Here is a 6,000-nt window from a genome sequence, read left to right as displayed (position 1 = left end):
CTATCGGATCTGTGAGTGTATTCATGCGTGATATTGTCTATCGGATCTGTGAGTGTCTTCATGCGAGTTATTGTCTATCGGACGTCCGTGAGTGTCTTCATGCGTGTTATTGTCTATCGGACGTCTGTGAGTGTCTTCATGCGTGTTATTGTCTATCGGACGTCTGTGAGTGTCTTCATGTGTGACATTGTCTATCGGATCTGTGAGTGTCTTCATGCGTGATATTGTCTATCGGATCTGTGAGTGTATTCATGCGTGATATTGACTATCGGACGTCTGAGTGTCTTCATGCGTGACATTGTCTATCGGATCTGTGAGTGTCTTCATGCGTGATATTGTCTATCGGATCTGTGAGTGTCTTCATGCGTGATATTGTCTATCGGATCTGTGAGTGTCTTCATGCGTGATATTGTCTATCGGACGTCTGTGAGTGTCTTCATGCGTGATATTGTCTATCGGATCTGTGAGTGTCTTCATGCGTGATATTGTGTATCGGACGTCTGTGAGTGTCTTCATGCGTGATATTGTCTATCGGATCTGTGAGTGTCTTCATGCGTGATATTGTTTATCGGACGTCCGCGAGTGTCTCCATGCGTGTTATTGTCTATCGGACGTCTGTGAGTGTCTTCATGCGTGTTATTGTCTACCGTCACAACATTACTGCATAGGATCACATACAAGAGCGTTCAGGAACCGTATTCAGTTTTAGAGGACTTGAAGAAAAGCATTATAAGTATTGGACCAAGAACAATATTACAATACTGTATTTCAGAACTGAAGGATTCTAAGGCCTTTAACGTATACATACTAAATGCCCAGCTTGAAACCGACAAAAATAGAGATTTTATTTACAATACCTTGGTGAACGACTAGGCTCAAGTTTCAAACCCACACAAATGTATTGAATCGAGGGCCATTATCGAGGGTTCATAGTCCTCTTGATGCGAGATGTATTTATAAGACTGCATATTTTGACTTATTTGTCACATAGACCTAAGTGTCTCAGAAGGTATCAGTTACATACGATATTTGAAGGGTATATATACAGAGTCAATCGAAGTGTGTCAAAACATGAGTCACATACGATGTCAGTAACTATCATAATAATGTCACTGCTGCCAATAATTAGCATTAAAGAAACCAGATACACATGCGAGGAATCTGCTGTCTTAGTAGAAGGGGTGTCTCAAACATCACAAACGTTGAATCACTATACACATATAGGATAGAACTGATGGTGTCTCATGGATCACTAACCATATAGTATAGAGATGAAGGTGTTTCATAGATACCTCATTATATAGTACAGAAGTGATGGTGTTGATGGAGCACTAACCATATAGGATAGGAGTGATGGTGTCTGGTGGATCACTAACCATATAGTATGGAGGTGATGGTGTCTTGTGGATCACTAACCATATAGTATAGAGGTGATGGTGTCTGGTGGATCACTAACCATATGGTATGGAGGTGATGACGTCTCGTAGACCACTAACCATATAGTAAAGAGGTGCTGGTGTCTTGTTGATCACTAACCATATAGTATAGAGGTGATGGTGTCTAGTGGATCACTAACCATATAGTATAGAGGTGATGGTGTCTTGTGGATGACTAACCATATAGTATAGAGGTGATGGTGTCTTGTGGATCAGTAACCATATAGTATAGAGGTGATGGTGCCTGGTGGATCACTAACCATATAGCATAGAGGTGATGGTGTCTGGTGGATCAATAACCATATAGCATAGAGGTGATGGTGCCTGGTGGATCACTAACCATATAGTATAGAGGTGATGGTGTCTTGTGGATCACTAGAAATATAGCATAGAGGTGATGGTGTCTGGTGGATCACTAGCCATATAGTATGGAGGTGATGGTGTCTTGTGGATCACTAACCATATAGTATATAGGTGATGGTGTCTGGTGGATCACTAACCATATAGTATAGAGGTGATGGTGTCTTGTGGATGACTAACCATATAGTGTAGAGGTGATGGTGTCTTGTGGATCAGTAACCATATAGTATAGAGGTGATGGTGCCTGGTGGATCACTAACCATATAGCATAGAGGTGATGGTGTCTGGTGGATCAATAACCATATAGCATAGAGGTGATGGTGCCTGGTGGATCACTAACCATATAGTATAGAGGTGATGGTGTCTTGTGGATCACTAGAAATATAGCATAGAGGTGATGGTGTCTGGTGGATCACTAGCCATATAGTATAGAGGTGATGGTGTCTTGTGGATCACTAACCATATAGTATAGAGGTGATGGTGTCTGGTGGATCACTAACCATATAGTATAGAGGTGATGGTGTCTTGTGGATCACTAACCATATAGTATAGAGGTGATGGTGTCTTGTGGATCACTAACCATATAGCATAGACGTGATGGTGCCTGGTGGATCACTAACCATATAGTATAGAGGTGCTGGTGTCTTGTGGATCACTAGCCATATAGCATAGAGGTGATGGTGTCTGGTGGATCACTAGCCATATAGTATGGAGGTGATGGTGTCTGGTGGACGACTAACCATATAGTATAGAGGTGATGGTGTCTTGTGGATCACTAACCATATAGAATAGAGGTGATGGTGTCTTGTGGTTCACAAACTATATAGTATGGAGGTGATGGTGTCTTGTGGATCACTAACCATATAGTATAGAGGTGATGGTGTCTTGTGGATCACTAACCATATAGTATAGAGGTGATGGTGTCTGGTGGATCACTAACTATATAGTATAGAGGTGATGGTGTCTTGTGGATCACTAACCATATAGTATAGAAGTGATGGTGTCTTGTGGATCACTAACCATATAGTATAGAGGTGATGGTGTCTTGTGGATAACTAACCATATGCTAGTAGTATAGAGGTGATGGTGTCTTGTGGATAACTAACCATATAGTATGGAGGTGATGGTGTCTTGTGGATCACTAACTATATAGTATAGAGGTGATGGTGTCTTGTGGATCACAAACCATATAGTATAGAAGTGATTGTGTCTTGTGGATCACTCACCTTATAGCATAGAAGTGATTGTGTCTTGTGGATAACTAACCATATAGTATAGAGGTGATGGTGTCTTGTGGATCACTAACCATATAGTATAGAGGTGATGGTGTCTTGTGGATCACTAACCATATAGTATAGAAGTGATGGTGTCTTGTGGATCACTAACTATATAGTATTGAGGTGATGGTGTCTTGTGGATCACTAACCATATAGTATAGAAGTGATGGTGTCTTGTGGATCACTAACCATATAGTATAGAATTGATGGTGTCTTGTGGATGACTAACCATATAGAATAGAGGTGATGGTTTCTTGTGGATAACTAACCATATAGTATGGAGGTGATGGTGTCTTGTGGATCACTAACCATATAGTATAGAAGTGATGGTGTCTTGTGGATCACTAACCATATAGTATAGAAGTGATGGTGTCTAGTGGATCATTAACCATATAGTATAGAGGTGATGGTGCCTGGTGGATCACTTACCATATAGTATGGAGGTGATGGTGTCTTGTGGATCACTAACCATATAGTGTAGAGGTGATGGTGCCTGATGGATCACTAACTATATAGTATAGAGGTGATGGTGTCTTGTGGATCACTAACCATATAGTATAGAAGTGATGGTGTCTGGTGGATCACTAACTATATAGTATAGAGGTGATGGTGTCTTGTGGATCACTAACCATATAGTATAGAAGTGATGGTGTCTTGTGGATCACTCACCACATAGTATAGAGGTGATGGTGTCTCTGTGGATCACTTTACCATATAGTATAGAGGTGATGGTGCCTGGTGGATCACTAACCATATAGTATAGAGGTGATGGTGTCTTGTGGATCACTAACCATATAGTATAGAATTGATGGTGTCTTGTGGATGACTAACCATATAGAATAGAGGTGATGGTGTCTTGTGGATAACTAACCATATAGTATGGAGGTGATGGTGTCTTGTGGATCACTAACCATATAGTATAGAAGTGATGGTGTCTTGTGGATCACTAACCATATAGTATAGAGGTGATGGTGTCTAGTGGATAACTAACCATATAGTATTGAGGTGATGGTGTCTTGTGGATCACTAACCATATAGTATAGAGGTGATGGTGTCTTGTGGATCACTAACCATATAGTTTAGAGGTAATGGTGTCTTGTGGATCACTAACCATATAGTGTTGAGAGGTGATGGTGTCTTGTGGATCACTAACCATATAGTATGGAGGTGATGGTATCTCGTGGATCACTAACCATATAGTATAGGGGTGAAGGTGCTTAACTGCTTTGTTCGTCAATCGAATGCCAGGGAATCGCTTCTTCGATTCGAAAATAATTGTAGATAACGCCCAGTCCTGATCTAAAGCATGTAGTTAAACCACATCATGCATTTTCTCTTTTCATTTTCGCAGACGAGCGCTCTAAATCAAGAAAGCGGACATGTCTGTAATAAACGCACATATTTGAGTTATTCTTCATTTGCCTCAGCAGTCAGCAGTTATACACTTTGCTTTTCGATTTTTAGATAGGCTAACCTGATAAATCATTATCGTCAGTTATATTTCATTTGAGCGAATATTTGTATGTATAATTTCAGGCTGAAAGATTTAATCTGTATGAGGCCTTTGGTCCAAAATATGAACAGATTCAATATTCATGCGTAAAACCATGTGTCCTATTTTTAGATTTATATTGTCATGTTTTATTGAATTTCTAGCATTGATCATTTTAAAGACATAATACAGGCATCAACCAATGCAATAAAACGGCTTCAGGGTTTTCATGTTGAAACAGAGTAACTATGGTCACATGGTAACAGGTTCGGGAACACATTTACTAATACATTTTGGTTGACGTCGCCCTCCATAATTAAAGTCCAGTCACTATTAGCGGGCATATTCTGCTGACTCAGTGAGAATTCTACTGCGTGTAAAGTCTTATACGAAAATGAAACTTCTAATATTGTCAAAGTAGGAAATGCACCCTTAGTATAGCACTAGGTGGATCATGTCCGTCTCACACACGGCGAGCTTCCGGCGTGTCACACAACAGAAATGTGTCAAGATCACAGGACGTCACACCACGTGACGATGACTGAGCGCGCTCCATCTATTTAATCCCTGAAGAGGAATTCTTGTAGAAATTTATGAATGAGAGTTATAGCGGTGACACATTTTCGAGGAAATATCCCCTATATTCGTCAGTGAAAACCTTTGTTCATTGCGCAGTAAGCCCAGCTGATCGTGAGAGTGTTATATCATAAGTGGCGAGCCACTGTTTTTTAATCATAGTGCGTGGTGACGGATACAAAGTGAAAGCTAATTAGTATAGATATAAACCTGAATACGATTGCCGGATGGAAATATCTTTAGGTACTTTAAGTATACAATATTATATAATATATAATGATTATATATGGCCATATACAGAAGGTAATAATTCTCACAAAAACACAAAGAAATCTCTAATGTGGGCACAACTCACGGATGTAAAGTAAACAATACAAATGGGTACCTGAAAAATCTCAAAATACTTAGAAATAAATAAGGATTTCGGAGTAACTCGTTACTTGCTGTTTTATCGTTAGATTAAAGTGCGTACTCGAATACACGGGATGTACGTGTCAAACGACAGTACGACCAAACCTGTACCCGGTTTGGCAAGCCAGATAGGCGCACTTGGTGAGACAAGTATGCGATATTTATTAAGCTTAGCTGGTGACTTTCGTCCTTAATCCAGAACACAATCATACTTGGAATGCCAGAATTGCGTAAATACGGTCCTATTCCACGTGATCTGAGTTTGATTAATGATTGAAAAAAAGTTGTATTAAGTTAAACTTTAGACAGCGATGAAAGGAAGATTACAAAGTGATTATTAGATCAGAAAATGGCATTATTACTGAGATTAGGCTAACACGGCTGTTAGTACGAATATAATATTACAACTTTTTCTGTGTCTGTTTGTAAAACAGTGACGTCATAATTT

Source organism: Haliotis rubra, unplaced genomic scaffold (assembly GCF_003918875.1).
Source record: "Haliotis rubra isolate DU_JTF1 unplaced genomic scaffold, ASM391887v1 Scf1393, whole genome shotgun sequence".
Lineage (NCBI taxonomy): Eukaryota > Metazoa > Mollusca > Gastropoda > Lepetellida > Haliotidae > Haliotis > Haliotis rubra.
The sequence above is the reverse complement of the archived record's forward strand: the minus strand, read 5'-3'. Positions refer to the sequence as shown.